General features: G+C 47.4%; 1 protein-coding gene across 11 annotated transcripts in view; it reads left to right on the top strand.

Moving 5' to 3' along the window:
• PLEKHA6 (pleckstrin homology domain containing A6) overlaps window positions 1–17614 on the top strand; it is a 527946-nt gene that overhangs the window by 363851 nt on the left and 146481 nt on the right. The gene's annotated exons all lie outside the window — the stretch shown is intronic.

The raw sequence follows: 17614 nt of genomic DNA, 5'->3' as shown, positions 1-17614 counted from the left end.
TGTTTAGTTCTACACGAAAACTGCATGCATGATGAACAAAGTCCTCCAAAAAAATACAATATCAGTTAGTAATGAAACAAATAGATTAAAAAAACTGTTCAGTACATACAGCAGGATCGAATTTTTATCCTTAAATTAGAAAATCAAAAAAGGAGCCCGGGGTTGCTCTCTCCATCCCGGCAACACAGTGCTTGGTTGGAGAGAGCCTTTGTGTGCATGTGTGTTTGGCCGGCCCAAGACGGCCGGGCAAACATACACATGCACTGAGAGGAGTGCTCTGTGCACTCCCCTCAGTGCTCATCACCTCCATGGCCAAGCCCCTTTAAAAATAAAACAGTAGTAACCATTGTATATTATCGTTTTTTTTTCTGTTTTAAAGGTTTGCAGCTCCTGCTGCTGGCGATGGGGGGAGGGCAACACTCCTCCGCCATAGTGGAGGAACCGCCCCTGTGGTAAAGCCTAGAGTGCAGGCTCACAGTGCAGCGTAACACTACTGTCTCTGTAGTGTTACGCTGCCTGTGATAGTATTGTTGTGGTCCCCGCCAATAACAGTCTGGGACGCCACTGACCACTCCCACCCCCCCTCAAAAAAAACAATTCTGACAGACATCCATACCTACGAGACACCTTTTTGTTGTCTGTAGGCGAAAACCTCAAGTGGATCTTACCAGTGACTTACTGTAGGTTTGGACCCCACTCATTGCATTCCGGTGGTTGGCTTTATTGTCACTGTTTACTTTTTATTTGATGGCTTTCATTTCTCTTCTTGTTTGCTTCTTCCCTGGACCATAACTTTTGTACCATCCTTTTGACTGTTTGACTTGTATCCTTCCACTGCTCACACCTAAGGAACTGCTTCTTTCTTTTTCATTAGGCATGCCATGAAAGTGAATAGGGCCTTCATGATTTTTTGTTTTCTTCTTACTTCACCCCACATGAGAGGGCAATGAGCAGGAAGCCCCATAGCAAAATGTGTACCCAGAGGAGAACTTTTGCAAGTGGCATGGTGAAACCTCTCTTCCCAGTCAGCCTAATGACGTCTTTCCTCTAGGGTTTTTGGGTTGGTGTTAACATTTTTCTGTATCTCTGGCATAAGAATTTCCTTTACTCTGGAATACTTTACCCCTGTAGTGCAGTACTTAAGAAGCCCTCCACCTTCAACTTGGTAGACTGGACTTGTGATGGTGCTTTATTCTCGTAGGTGGTGCTCCATTCTTCTGTCACAGAACTCTATATGCCTTTAACCTGCTTGGACCTGAAACAGTGATCCACTTGGTATCCACAGACACAGGGCTTCCGTGGACCTCTGTAAGCAACCTCTGTGGTAGTCTTATGCCAGTGAATAAACTATAGCCCGAGGTAAGGACTTCCTACACTCCTTTCATGACAACTTAATGTTTCTTGGCCCGGCTATCCGTTCTGGGAGGTGCCCAGGGCCTGCAGTGACAATGAGGTCAGTTCGTAATTCACGACTGATAGTTGCAGAGATATCAGGCTTTGAAATATTGATTGTCCCTAACCTGGAGCCCTAGGACATCTAGATTGCAAGGTCAGTATCCCATCACATTTCGAGGTATGGGTTTCAAAGCAACTTTTTAACCACTTTTAAAGTTTTAGTTTAGTTTTAGAACATTGTTATACTGCACATGAGTCAAAGTTACACTTGTTAGGTGTCCTTACTTGGCTATAATACAACGGGAATGCTACAAGCAATCTCGCAAGCCTATCACGCATATCACACCTAGCCCGTTCCACTGTTCAAAACAATCAGTCTTCCATAGGGATAGAAACCACTGACACAACCACACATCCACCACATATGGATATTAGAACCTGTGTCAGTATAATCTCTCAAACAGAGGCCTGTGGTGGATCCATAGAGTGCCTTCTTATGTACTGGTGCCGAGTACTGTATTGCCTATATGGCATTTTGTTTATACTTCCTGCACATGGAGAATTTCACTTCACATATCCATATTAGTGTCTCAGGGCCACACTGTCCCGTCGAGACACTTTCGGATCCATGTTACGGACTAAGGCCCATGTAGCATTGTCACGGTACGTGATGGCGACCATGCTTTTTATTTTTGTTTGATCTCTACTTCTCCCACTGCAGGTAATCACGTCCATTGTGGCAGCTGGGATTCTGTAGGCGTCCTACAGTCCTAATAGGAATTCATTAGCTCATTAGTACATTGGTTTTACTTTCTGCTCTTAGAGGCACCTCTGAGCCAAGCTGAGTCCCTGACCCCCAGCCCATGGCTGATCTCTTTTTGTGCGTAATATCCAGTATAAAATAGGGCATTCCCCTTATTAGGGTCATGGGTCACAGATATGTTGTTACTTAATTTGAACCTGTTCCGTTTAGTAGATGCAGAACAATTTGTAAGGATAACATTCTATGGCAATATAAGCGTGTCTAAGTGAACCAACTCTACCAGTGTACCTCAGTTCTAACACAGAGCTCTGTGTGTACCTCAGTCCTAACACACAGCACTCCCTGATTTTCCTGGACTTGGAGCCCCACGCAGCACTGCCAAAGTACCACAAACATGACGGAGGACCTCAATATGAGGCTGGCAGTCATCAGACCACCAGCGTCGCTGTGGCGGTCTTAATGCTGCGGACCCACCCGGTGGTAAAGACCGCTGCATGACAAGTTGTAGGGTTTAGCAGAAGCCAAACTGCCACAACGCCGCCTGGCCAGCCAGTGCGGTCACACCAATGCGGCCAGCCGTGAGCTCCTCCAGCCTGGCGGCAGGCCTCTGCTTGCCAGACGGATTACAAGGCTGCAGACTGCCAAGCTTTCCATAGCAGTCACCCGGCCATGAAAGTCCTGGTGGTAAAACACCACAGGAATCCTCATTCCTGTTGCCGGCGCACACACCCCCACACGTCCGCACACATGCAGACACCACCCTTACCCATCCACACACAAACACCCCCCACCTGTCCACACACTTCCAAACACTCCCCCCAACCATACACATCCATTCTAAAACCCCCACCCGCCCTTATACTGACATTCACACATACGCACCCCCTCTGCAAACATTCACACCCCAACCCCTTCCGCATACGCATACATTCACACACACACCCCTCTGCCTAATCATACATTCACATACACACCCCCACTCAATCTCAGACTTGCACACATGCACCCCACTTGCATGCATTCCAATACACACACCTACTCACTCGCACCCTGACACACCCCTCTCCCCTCCGCATACATGCAGACACACAGCCCCATCCACACGCATACATGCAGACACCCCGACTCGCTCGCTCACAAATGCGCACTCGTACACCCCCATTCACACTCACACACCACAGGCATGCACCCACCTCTCCTTTTCAGACGATCAACTTACCGTTTCCGGCAAGCTGGTTGGCCTGGAGAGGGTGAGTCCGTGGGTCCTGGCAGTTTTGCACCGCCAGCACCACCATGCCAGCAAGACTCTGCCAAGCCGTATTACAGAAAAGACCGCCAAAGTCGTAAGGAGGCCCTCAGTGTTCACTGCTTGCCCGACACTGGGGCGCACACACAGCTGGCAGTGTATCTCAAACCTACCCTGCGAGCAGTTTCTGCTTTTCAATTATTGCATAAAATACAGCTCTACCAACGAGCTTTCAGTGCCAACTCATTTTTCCAGTACTAGCACCGATAGTCATCTTGAATCTGACCTGAGGCAACCTTTGGGACTTGCAGATGTCTCTGCCTGTACATCTCTGTACTCCTCTGCGGGCACCTCCCCTTTTTCAGGGAGAGGCTCCAAAACTGCTTCACTGACCCACTAATAGACCTTAACTCTGCCGCCCCCCTCCCCCCAACTCCCAGTACCGAATGAGACTACGGTACTGGCACCCGCACACCCATCTGCATATGTGCCTTGGGCCTGATGTCTGTGTTTTCTGGATGGTAGGAAACTCTGCCTGCAGATACTTTTTCAAATAATAGCCAGGCCTGGGTTGTCCTGGGTCCAGGGACAGGGTACCAGAACTGCCCCTCCCCAGCCCACACGCCTTTCTTATCTGCTGGCTTTATTGTGGCTGCCTGTTCCTGCAGCCCCCACAGCCGCCCCCTCTGTCTGTGCGCGAACAATAACACATTCCTGTAATTCCATCCTCCTCTGGCTGTCAGGGGTGGGGTCTGTAGAGGAAGCAGATGGCGCCTGAGACCTGCAGGTGGGGTTTATGAATGCACCGCAGCACCTCTGCTATTCCATGGCTGGGGGCTACAGGCAGCTCTGCTGAAGCACCTCAGTCCTGACATACACTACACTACACGTCGCACTACAAATCCCTCCTTGACTCAGCCAAAAATAGACCCAAAAAACTATTCGACCTCATCAAGAACCCTAACAGCTCTCCCCCAACCTCCAAATTGGAAGATTCCACAAAGAAAGCAGCGGAATTCGCTATATTCTTTGACGAAAAGGTAAAAGCACTTGTAGATCAGGTCATTCATCCTACCCCCACAGAGGAGTGCAAATCCTTAACCATTTGGCAAAACTTTGACCCCATCTCTGACGATGCTCTCCTCAAATGCATCCTTGATACAAAGCCTTCTAACCATTCTCTTGACCCCATCCCTAGTGCCATTGCCATTGACTTCTATACTAATTCTCTTTCCTACTGGACCACTCTGGTCAACCTCTCCCTCAGTCAAGGCTCCCTTCCTGTGTCCTTCAAAATTGGGCAGGTCACCCCTCTGCTAAAAAAAACCACTGCTGATGCGAACGACCTCAACAACTACCGTCCCATCACTAACCTACCCTTTCTTGCGAAAATCACAGAAAAATGTGTAGCGAAACAACTCTCTCGCCATATCAAGGAAAATGATCTTGACAATTTCCAGTCTGGCTTCATTCAAAACCGCAGCACTGAAACAGCCCTGCTGCTAGTGATTGATGACGCGCTGCGGATACTCGATTCAGGGGAGTCTTGTCTTCTAATTCTTCTTGACCTTTCTGCAGCCTTTGACACTGTCAATCACAACACTCTCCTTAACACTCTTCAACAGAGAATGGGCATGGAGGGCACTGTGCTCAAATGGTTTGCCTCCTTCCTCTCTGATAGATCCCAAATGATCAAAATAGCGAACAGTCTTTCAGCTCCTGTAGCAGTCAGTCAAGGTGTTCCTCAAGGCTCCATACTTGCGCCCACACTGTTCAATCTCTATTTAGAACCGTTGGGAAATCTGCTGAGTAAATCCGGGATCCACTATCATCTATATGCGTATGACACTCAGATTTACCTTAAGGTGGCCTCCAATCACGATCTCTCCTTCCTTAGCTCTACCCTCGACTCCATTCAAAACTGGATGGTAACTCATCAACTGATCCTGAATCCCTCCAAAACAGAATTCCTCCTCCTTTCCTCCTCCCTTTCTCATCCCCCAGTGCAAACATGGATGGATCGGATCAATCTAATGAACAATAAGCCCATCATTGTCGAGAGCGCAAAATCCCTTGGTGTCATTCTTGACAAAAAACTTAATCTACTCTCCCACATTAACTCCATTGCAAAGTCTGCTCGACACCAACTGCGCCTTCTTTGGGGGATTCGTCGCTTCTTCCCGGAGTACGACCTTAAAACCCTGGTCCAAGCACTGGTTCTCTCCAGATTGGACTACTGTAACTCTCTTCTTACTGGCCTTCCCAAATCCCACCTTTCCCCCCTGAAGTCTATTCTCCATTCAGCAGCTCGTTTCATATATGGGGCCAAAAGAAGCGACCACATCACACCCATTTTATCCACCCTCCGTTGGCTTCCCATAGAGGCAAGATCTATCTACAAAACTGCATGTATCACCCACAAAGCCTTGCACTCCTCCTCCCCTCGCTACCTGGTGAATAAACTGAAACTCTCTGGGGGCTCCAGACCATCACGTAATGCAGAAAAGTTATTGCTTGAACCCCCCATTTTCAAGAAGGAAAGATTGATGGCCCAATCCTTTTCAGGCAACGCGGTGAGAATCTGGAACTCACTTCCGCCTCAGCTTCGGACCACCACCTCTTCCCAGGCCTTCAAAACTGACCTCAAAGCTCTCCTCCTTCAAAGACACTTCCAAAGTTAATGCAAGCCCTCTGTTTTCAGAAGGAAGTCCTTCCATTATAGGATATTCTGTTCTCCATGCCTATAGAAGTGCCTTCCCAGGGTGTTTTTGTGTTTTGAGTGTCTGCCATTTAGTGCAGTATTTTACCTCTACCTGTATCTTGTACTCGTTTGTAACATGCACACTGCACCTTTCCTTTTCAACGTATCATTTGCTACCTCTTATATCTTGTTTGCTTTTGATACATGCACAACGGCCACCACTGCCTCATGTAACATAACTATTGTTTTAGTGTTTTGAGTGTCTTCCATTGATTGCAACTTTTTTTTACCTCTATTCGCACTTTATTTACTCTTGTAACCTGCACACGTCACTTTTTCCTCTCATAACGTATCGTTTGCTACCTCGTTTATTTTTTGCTCTTGATACGTGCACAATTATCACGATTGCCTCTTGTAATGTAACGCTTGTTTTTGTAACAGGCTCACTTGTAATTTTTCTCCTCTTGTATCTTTACTTTGCCTATTGTGAAGCGCTCTGACACCTTCGGGTAAAGTCCGCGCTATATAAAAACGCATTAAATAAAATAAAAAAAAATACACCCCGGTGCTCCAGTGCCCTTGGGACGAGTTGGCGCTATATACATACAGGAAAAAAACTGTAAAAGAAAACTCGCAGAAAGGCTTGCACACATCTCTGCCAAGGACACCACCCTCTGTACAAGCACTGGGGCCTGGACGCAGCTTAAGCGGTTCTGTCTACTCATGCACCCAATCCTGACTGCAACCACCGTGTCATTGCTGTGATGAAGATGAACATATTTCTGCCAATGCACCCGAGTCCTGACATGAATCAATCCGCTTTTGAGGCCCATACACTGACATCCTACTACGGAACCACTGGGCACACCTTGCAGTTGCAGGGCTAGGGTCAAAACACGCAGCTTTACCAATTCACCGCCATGCCCCCCTGGCCTAAAGCATGCTCGGGACTCACGCAGCGCTCACCCGGTGCACCTCAGCCCAGACCTGACTCTCACTCTGCTAGCCTGTGGCCGAGACGCGCATCAGTGCGCACCTGACTGCCAGCGCACCTTGCTGCTTCCACAGCTCTCTCTTTGTACAGGTTTCTGTGTGTGTTATTGTTTGGATGTGTGCAGTATGTAAAGAATCCCTCACCTGGCTCTCCAAAAATGCAAAGTTTGTTTTAGTTTTTTCACGCCATATTTTTCGGAATGTTGTGCTTTACTGGTTTTGAACTCAAGGGCTCTTTTTTCTGCAAGTTTGGAACATCGTCCCTGGTCTGCATACACCTTGACAGTGTATACTGCATCAGATCTGTAGTATAGACCTCCTGGGGTCTGCAGCACTCTACATGCTCTGGTTGCGTGACACGGTACCTCGCATGTCATAATTTCTAAACGGTCTGTGGTCCCTCTGGTGCATACATTTCAGACAGTAGCGTAGCAAGGATGCCATGGGCCCAGACGCTGGATTTTTAAAATAGAGCAATTACCGTGGTTCAGTTGTTCCCTCAAGACCCTGGACCCCGGTGCCACTGCACCTGCTGCACCAGTAGGAGCTATGCCCCTGTAGGGAGAATGAGGGGAAGATATGGTTCTCTGTAATACTTCTCCGGAGAGCCCAACTCCTGCCCGGTTGATCCCAGGCCGGACAACTGTCCACAGCCACTCCGGAGACCGACCTCCGGGTCAAGGCATTTGCACTGGGTCGACTCCCAGGCCCAAACTGACCTCGTCTGAATCCCCCACCCCAGGCAGCTGCTCCCGCTGTTAAATGCCTTCCGCAGTCACCTTGAGTGGTTTAGAGGTCAGTGGGAGGGCACTGGGGCTTCACCCAGTGACGTCACCGCGGCTCTCTGGATAGCACTTGGTTGCGGCATTTCGGCCTGCTTAGTGTCTCGGAGCACCCTGAAGCAGCCGTGAGATGGCATGCCGGCGTTCAGCCAGGCGAACTCTGCTCGAGAAAGCACTGTGATGGTGGCTGTGTGGGGCAACGCCATTGGACGCAACCAAATCCATTAGACCTATTGGCTGATGAGCTTCTTTCGTGGTCCCTCTGATCAGAGGTGGCACGGGCAGTGCCAGGAGTATCAAAAATCAAGGCAGAAACCCGCACGCTACCCTGGTTCCGTGCTCTGTTCAATCAATGGGATAATAGGTCTGTTTAGACACAAACTCACATTCTGAGGTCTCCACTGTAGGAAAACTCTTGAATTCTTTTCACGCTGGTTTCTAAGAAATTCCTTTTGGCTTGGAGAAGAGCCATTCGCATGTCCCGCATTCCATAGTTCGACCTTCCGTCCTCAGCCCTCCCGGCATGTCAGAGCGCTCAACCTTATAGGAAAGAAGCCCCTATCGGCCAGCCTGCCAGGGTTATCCGGTATTTAAATGCCACACGTAGGAACAGTCGATAGTGGCACTGGGACAGGGCAGGCAGATCCTGATGAAGGTCGAAGATCAGTGGTCCTGGGACAGTTTTTAAAATGGGGCCATTCACATCACCTGACTGAAGTGCCTTGATAGTATTTTCCATTTTGCGGATATATATTTGGAGAGATTTGTCCTTTACTTTGTAAAGCAAGCACGTCTTTAGGTATGTGCCAGAAAACTCTTGAAATAGTGTGCATTCTTCCAGCGGTACCCAATTGCAGTATCACTAGTTAGATTTACAGAATATCATAGCCATGCATCCAGAGAAAGGAATAGTGAACACAGCTCTCTGTGCGCAAAGAAGTAGCCGCACTTTGTCAAACTAAGTTGCCTGCCATAAGGCAGTTTGTACTCCAAGGCGCAGGAGATGCTCTGGGCTATTAAATAAAGGTATTTTCATTGTTCTCCATCTGACCTCCAAGGATTTGCTTAGTGTTGCAACACCCACGGCCCAAGATGCAGGGCCACTTCCACCTGAGCCGAGGCACAAGCTTAGCGAGCCCTCTTCATGCTGGGACTGGGGCAGTTAAAACTGGGATCAAAGCTTTACTAGGCCTCTAGGTTAGTTGGATCACCATGCCTTTAGAGTCTGACAAACCAACATAAGATGCTGGAAGTCGCAGGGCCTTTATCTGTTTGTGGGTTTTGTATGATGCCGCCACACCACAGAAAGGAAACTGAGCGAGTATCCACAAGAGCTGAAAAATGGGGGTGAAATGAGTGCTTTGGTGTAGAGGTGAGTCTTAATTTTGTGGAAGGTCGGGATGGAGGGACCATAGACAAAAAAAGCTTGTTCTTTTTCTGTCTGGTCCCATCGAAATTCCAGGTGTTTGGCCAGCTGACTTAGTGCAGTCCTTTCAGCTCAGCCCTGTGGTTTTGGGTGTTACAGCACCATTTCATTCCTGGAATGCTGCTGACCACCTGCTCCATGATATGGACATCCCTAAGTATTGTGAAACCACTCTGCCTCTCCCTTCTTGGCAATTGCCTTTCTCAGGCAGTGGCACCTAGCAAAACCTGCTTTAGAAGATCTTGGACTGTCTTGATCTGAGTCAAACCGGTCTCAGGAACAAATGGGGAAATGGCATGCACTGTAGCCAAAACTTCATGGGACGCAGACTGCATACCTCTACAGGGCCACCTATCAGTGTCTAGGACAGGCACTGGTCATAGAAGCCTGCTATCTAGTGTGACGGAGGCCAAACGGATGCTGTAAGCTGTCTGTCTAAAGACATGTGCATACTCACTTCACAATGAGAGACTCTCTGCCCGACTCTTAAAAGCTAACTGTGGTGGAAGAGAGAGCAGCAGAGCTCCCTTCACGAAGTAATTATTTGAAATGTACAGGACAGTAAAATGATGCATTGCATGGATTTCAGAATGTAAATCCTTAATTAGCAGAGCCTACTATCAATACGTACATCCCAGATAGGCACCAATAGCTGAATTACTGCTCACTTGTAATGGATACATCTTCACTGCACATTCCTCATCTCATAAATTATCCTTCCAAACTTTTGACTGGTCCAAGAAAAACTTTTCCTGAGCAAGAGCTCTTTAGGGTGCCAGGTGGCACTATAATGTTTGAATCCTTTTTTGGACATGATGACGCAACAGTAAATTAGGAGCCAACAGGTGTGCTGGTGGTTATTCCTGATGTTCTGTGCTTCATTAGTTCTGGTCCGGAGCTCTCTAGGTGTTCCAGCGATTACATTTCTCTGCATTAGACAGCAACTAGGGCAAGCGTCTCTTTGAGAACTTTTAAGTTTCAAGCCTTGTCACAAATGCTATAAGATGGTGTTCCTCTTGGATCCACAGGACACCTGCACATGGTTGTGGGGCCTCTGGTGAAGCATAACATCATGGCCTGCTATTCTTGTTCCTTCCTGCACCTGAACCTCAGCGGGGAGTGGGAGGACGGTTGTTTCTGGCTAAAACCTGCAGGGACGTACCTAGGTGTTCTACTTCTCCCTCAGTTAAGTCACCTGTAAACGATAGTCTCATAAAAGATCTTACCATTAAAAAAAAAACACAAAAAGAGCCATCGGAAGGAGTAGTCCTCTCTTCCTCGAGGAAACATTCTCTTTCCTGGGACTGTTCAGTGGCACAAATCTGTTCCTTGATGCCAAACTCTTCTTTGTTGTTGATGAATATCCCAAGGTTAAAAAGTGAATGTTTCCCACTTCTGACACCCATTCACTGTCCCTATCTGCTCCCGTCAGCCGGCAGTGCTATGGCAAGACGACGCTCCTCCTCATATGCTAGCTGTGTTTTTATAGGTCCATTTCTCCACACATTATGGTGGTCATTAAGAATTCAGCAGTCTTTTTCCAAGACCGCCGAAGCCGCCAACAGAGAGTCAGTGCTGGCAGTCCGAAGACTGCCATATTTGGAGTTAGGTAGGATTTCTGCCCGTTTACGGGTGGAAATCCGATCTCGTCGGCCTGGCTGGCAGAGGAAGAGAGGCGATTCCACCACCAGCACCGACACGCCAACAAGACTCCACCCGCTGTATTACGATACGTAATACGGTGTGGCTGAGTCCTGTCTGCGGTGCGGTGCTGGCGGTGGAAAGCGCCAGTACCTATCCCCTCACGGATGACCACCTCGCTGGAAAAGGTATGTTGATCGTCCGAAAGGGGGTGGGAGGGAGATGGGGGTATTGGGTGCATGTGTGTGGTCTGGGTAAGTGTATGTGTGCGAATGGGGTGTGTATGTGTGCGAATGGGGGTGTCTGGGTGGGTGAATGGATGCATTGTCTTGGTGTGTGTGAACGAATGGTGTTGTCTGGGTGCGTGAATGGATGCAGTGTCTGGGTGTGTGCATAAATGAGGAGAGACGAAATGCGTGAATTGATGCGTTGGGGGGAGTGCGTGAATGGATGCATTTATGAGTTATTCCCCCAGAATGGACAATACCTGTCTGATCCAGGTCTTAGGTGGAAGAAAATCTTCACAATTCTCCATGTCCTGGAAGTAGGCGGTAAATGTGATCTGGGGGGATATGTCCTGGGGGGTGGGGGGGCATTGTAACAGTAGAGGAGATTAGGGGGAAAGGGTGCCATGGCGGGAGGAACAATTGCTAAAAAAAAAAAATATGCTCGGACAGGGATGTGTGCAGCCAAAGCCTTGGGCAATGTTACAGTGTGTGGAAATGCCAGACAGATCGTGGCCACAAAGGGGATACCCCTCTATCTGACTCCTGACGAGGGCCTGGGTGCTGATTTTTGACTCATCCGATAATGGATGCCGGCAGGGCCTTCCGGGGTGCTGGAGTAAGAGTGCAAAGGAAAACACAAATAGCCATGCCGGGCCAAGGCTGGAGCATAGTGACAGGCGGATGAATTGGCAAGAACCAATGTCCCGCCCATTTTTCTTCCTCCTACCCGCATTGGGTGGAGGCTGAAAGGCCAGTGAAGGAAGGAGTAAGATATAAAGATAAATATCATTCAAGATGGCTTCCATCACAAGCTAAGAGGGTCTGTGGTTGAGGTGACAGACCTGCTAAATTAGATTAACAGTAGTGTAGAGCAGACTTCTGCATCCGGCTTGGCCTCTTAGCACCACCACTCTCTGGCCTTTGTGAATGTCTGTTTTGTGACTAAGGATGGGCGTATAATTACATGACTGCCTATGTATTGATGTGTATTCACCAGTTTGTGTCCACGGGGCGATGTCCGTCAGTCTGTGGATCTGCTCCCACACCACTGTCCTTTTACTGTCTACACATGTAGAAATCTGCTGCTTTCACAGTTCTGGCCGTTCATTTAATGATTTACTTCACCTTGGGGGTTATAATCTTGTAGGGCTTAAAATACAATTTATTTGTGGTTCCAATTGAATTCTGGGGCCAATGGAGGATGGAAGTATGAGGCACAGTTGAGTAAATTATGCATCAAGGAGAAGCCATTTATGTGGCATTGTTTAGCAGATCGTTAAAGTATTATCTCACTAGTTTGGCATTTTAACAGACATTGTTAGGGAAGGGATCCGAACGATATAGAAAATGATAATGTTTCTTAAGAAAGCAAACAATGCACATTCAAAGTGTTCTGCACCAACAACTAAATTGTGTCTTGCATGGGAATACCACTGATGGTAACACTGTCCTTTCTAACTCCTACAACAAAACAGTTTGTCTAAAATGTACAATGCTGTTGGATGAAGCGGGGATAAGGGATGGATGGGTTTAAAGAAGGCAGGATGATGCATGGAGAGGGTGGGGATAAAGGAGGGAGTAAGGACAGGTGGATGGGAGGGTGCATGGATGGGCATGGAAAAGGAAGGACGGGGAGGATGGATGGAGGGAGAAATTAAAAAAAATGGATGGACAAGACAGCTGGATGGATAGACGGGAGGAATGATGGCTTTAAGGGTGGTTAAATAAAAAGGTAGAACGGTGGATGGATAAAAGGGCAAAAATTATGGGCTTTGGAAAGAAGGACTGAATGCAGAAGGAGAAGGGAATTTCCGAATTTCCTCGGGGAGAGCAACCTCCTGAATGGTGCCAGGCACGCTCGGCTCCGCGGGCCTCCTTGCTGTTTGTGAGATGGCTCAAGGTGCCTGGGGGTTGCATTTCTCTGGCTGCTCCCTTGGCTGTCTGTGTTTGTTCTCTGAAGGCCTGGCTGGAGCAGCACCCGTATAAACTGTAGACAGAGCTGCCTGACCTCCTGCGTACGGGCCCCGCTCGGACACGATAAGGCTCGGCTGTGTCTACTCCACACCTCAGAGTGGGTGTGGACGGAGATAGCGGCCGGTGTTGGCCCTGTGTGCTGTCTACACGTGTGCCTCTAGGCGTCTTTGTGCGTTCTCGTCATGTTAGCACCACATCTGTAGCTTGTACAGCGTGGTTGAGTGCCACGCTATGCAGGCTGCGTTCTGCCAGGGGAGGACTGACCCACAGGTGGACACCCCCAAGGGACCTTGTCTTGTGGTTTCCACCTAAACATGTGTGCCTGTGATCAGCAGGTCGGTAGTGGGACGTCTGTCCGCGTCCCTCTGTGAGGGGCGGAGTTCAGGTGACTTCTGTCCAGCTCCGTCGCGCACCTGACGAGGTGACCACAGAGTCTCCGCAATGACAAAGAAGGGAGCTTTCCAGGGGCAGGGAACACACGGAGGAAACGGATGAACTGAATGCGAATGGAAATATGCAGATTCCGAAAACGGTCATGGAGGACAGGCATGCATAGTGCCCTTGGCGTGCCAGGGCATCGCTCAGAAGGCACGGCGCGAGGTAAATTACCCATGAGCTTGCAGGGAGGGGAACATCTACAACCGTGGCTGGGGACACATTTCTATCCACGAGCTGTGCGCTGAGTAAGGATTGAGTTTGAGAGCTCTAGTGTGGGATTTTAGGAAGCGCTTAAATTGTCCGTATTTCATCGCCTGGTACAACACTGCCCCTCATTGGATGCGTACGGTACCGCTCTTTTAATACGATGCATAATAAAGCCTTTTTCTATCAGTGTATCTGCCAACTTGTTCCTCTCATTTGATAGTGTATGTAGCATCTCTGGTTCTCTGTAAATGACTCTTATGTAACTGAATTATATTTGTGTATTTCTGTCCCTGTCTGTTTATACTTGTCTACTGTATATGCCCCCCCTTTCAGTGTGTATATGTGTGTACATATGAATCAGTCAGCCTTTCGGTTTATACCATTATGTACTCTAGTTTATTAGTGATTTCCTAGGTTTAACCTGCCACATGCAGTCCTAAATGTGAGCCGGTGGAGGCCATCTGCACTTACTTTCCCGCACCAGATATTTGCTGAGTGCAAGCGAGGAAAAAACACAGATTGGAGAGATGGCGTAATAGAAAGGTGACAAAACCGTCACAAAGGGAGAACGCAGGAACTTACAAGAGTGAGACCAAGGGGCAGGTACTCTCTTGTCTGGTAGTGGATTAAAGACTACCGGCCTTGGTATAAGGCTTGCTGATGTTAAATCGCACCGGCTTCTTAACTGAGCTTCGGGCACCTGCACCCTTTCTTTCACAAATTAAGCCCTGGCCGCATGTACCCTTAATTTGTGGAAAGGGGGTGTATTATGTGTGTTGAATGGAATTTAATAGGACATTATGGCTGTAAACCAAAACATAACCTCTTAAATTCCCCAGGTATGGTTAGCCATGCAACTAGGATGCTCCTAGATTCCCTGCTTATCTTGTTATGCGTCATTGTTGGTTACATCATCAATGATATCACTAATGTAGCAACATGCTGTACATTACATGGGGAAGGAACAATGTTTCAGTGTCAGTCTGACGTAAAACTTATCCTTACAGGCACCGGTAAGGCTGTACTACTCACACCACTATACAGAGGTCATCACAGATAATTTATGTGTACGGGTTAGAGGCTGCTGTAGATGCATTCCATTTTATCCTTTTATTCAGTAAAAGTGGTTCTATGTAGTGGTAGTTGGTGGGATGCAAATAGCAGACCAGATTCCACCATGTACGCCTTACTTCCTCCAGATTGATTTACTGTATTCCTTCTGCCCCCAAATAAAAATGAAAACATGAGGCAAACTAGTAACAGGACTGTTTTCTCAAGGTGCACCAGAACCAGGCTGCCCATACCCCGGTGTGTTGAGGGCTCCCTCACTCCTAGAAGAGTTGGACAAAATGGCAGCAAAACAGTAAATCTTTCATCACGATTTTCATAAAAATATTTTTTTTAAATGGGTGTGAGGAAACAAACTTCTGCAGTTTTAACCCCATGTTTTGCTCCCTTTTTTGACGCCTGGGTACTGGTGAAAGGACTCTGAAGTGTCCTGAGCTTTACTAAACAGGACTCCGTGCACATGCTCTGATCCTTAAAATGGTGCATGTTTAACTGGCTTACCCCGGTTGGCATAGCCCAACTTGCAAGTCCCCAGTATATAGTACCAGGGGATACCTAAAGCCTGTAAGTTAGTGCCCCCGTCAGAACCCCCCACCTGGAATTGCAGCACAACCAACTGAGGGCATTTTCTGTGCATAAATAGAGCACCCAGAACTTCGATCTTGACTGGACCAGAAGAAGGACTTCACTGTTGCACCAAGTTCCCGGTGAAGAGAGGCTGTTCCAATGTGGACGGCACCTGGTGGCTGTACCTGCTGTGTCCTCTTAAGGAGAAGTAGTCTCCTGAGCCCAGCCAAAGCAATGAGACTCCAAGGGTCAGCCAACTGCCCTTCTGTTCCTGTTACTGGAACACAACAGCTGAAGGAGCCTGTTAAGGGAAAGTGGTTTCCCACGATCCTCAGATCACTTCTCCCCACTGCCATGCAGCACCAGGGACCAGGACCTGATGCTCAGAGGTTGCACCCAACACTGCTGCACCCAAGAGAGCTGTCAGAGTGTAGGTTGGTCACCCAGAAGGCAAGCTACCCACCAGAGAAGGATTTGTCTGTGACTGCGACACCAGACAACTGGCAGTCCAGTGGCAACTGGTCTTCGACCTGACTGAAGAGGGCCTTTTGGGACATGAAACCCTGTGTCCAGGACCCCCTCAGCACCTTCGCAGACAAAGGAATTCCTGCAGGAAATCCCCCGTCCCCAGGATCCTTGAGCATCTTCCGGCATCCTCAGCATCATGACCCTTCTATCGGAATCCATTAGACAGAGGATAAAGTGCTTTGAACTGTCTGAAGACTGATTCTTCTGTAGAGATAACTGTTTCCAAAGGCTTTGATGACCCACACCCCTGACTGGCTCCTTACTAGAGTTGGTTGCCCCATGTGACTCAAACCAACCCCATTGCAACTTGTCCAACTTTTTGCTTTAAAAGTTTCTTAGTGTCATAATAGGTGAATTTACCAATGCTTGTTTGGCGTTGCATGAAATGCTTTGATTTACTATACCTTATAAACTCTATATCTCTGGAACTCTCCAGTCGATCTTTTGTGTTGTGGTGTCTAAAAATACACAAAAATACAGTCTATTTTTATAAATTGTTTTCAGATTTCTTTGGTGTATTGTGAATTTCTTTTTCCTGTTCAGAGCCACAGCTATACATGGTTGAGCTAAAGGTTTGACAAACAAAACCTACCAGTCCTGAAGGGGTTGGTGAGTGAGATTGCACAACCACACCCTATAATACACACATTTCCTTAAAATAGGAGAAACAAGAAATTGAGAACATTATATTTTTCATAGCTGATCTTTTTTCATCACATCTTTCCTTGTATCTGCATTTAATTCCATTCATTTTGTCCATCCTGTCCATTTACAGAGATAATCACTCCTGTGTCAAGGAGACAAATGTTACAATTTTCGTCCCATTATTGATCCCAAACACCAGCCTTTCAGTTTATAAAAATACATGCATTTTGCTAACAAATGCAAGCTTTCCATTTCAGAAAAATAAACTCAGTTCCCAAAAAGACAAAACTCTATAATTTACATGAAAATACCAATACTTCAATCTTACCTTAAATTCCAGCTTTCCATTGTAGTAAATGCTTGTTCAGTGTCTAAATGTTAGTTTTTCATTTTCAACAAGCATTCCCATGTACTTTTACCACACATGGACAATCTCATGCCATGGAAGCTATCATTGTGCCAGTACTTATCACGATTATTCCAAAATAAGTTTACTACAGGAGACTGACATCATCATGCCATGGACGCCCCCCAACAACATTTCAAATGTTGCTACCATGAATCCAAGGCCAGCGATAATCCATGTAAGGGTCACCCACGATATGGCAAGAATTATGACCAATATGTCAGGATCATTTGTTACCTAGAGGTAAGCCCTGCCATGATATGGATGCCCACAACATTGCAATAATTATGACCAATGTGCCAGTGCCAACAATATTCCGCCAAGAAGCAGTGGCCATATCACACATGCTCACATCAAAGTCGAGATGTTCTAACAAACATGAAGGGCTCCTGTACTGCACTGTCAAGAATTACACAACACCGTAGCCATGAAATGCCACACTAAGGCTGTCATTGCACTCATCCCCTAGATCACCATGGAGCACCTGTCTCAAAGATACGTGCACTTAATATTTTAAGCACATGAAATGGAATTGTATGCAATTATATGCTGTGGTACCACTGTCCGTATGCACATTTGCCTGCAGCTGTTATAGTAATAAGCAATA

This window comes from Pleurodeles waltl, chromosome 6, assembly GCF_031143425.1.
Source record: "Pleurodeles waltl isolate 20211129_DDA chromosome 6, aPleWal1.hap1.20221129, whole genome shotgun sequence".
NCBI classification, from domain to species: domain Eukaryota; kingdom Metazoa; phylum Chordata; class Amphibia; order Caudata; family Salamandridae; genus Pleurodeles; species Pleurodeles waltl.
The sequence above is the reverse complement of the archived record's forward strand: the minus strand, read 5'-3'. Positions and strand labels throughout refer to the sequence as shown.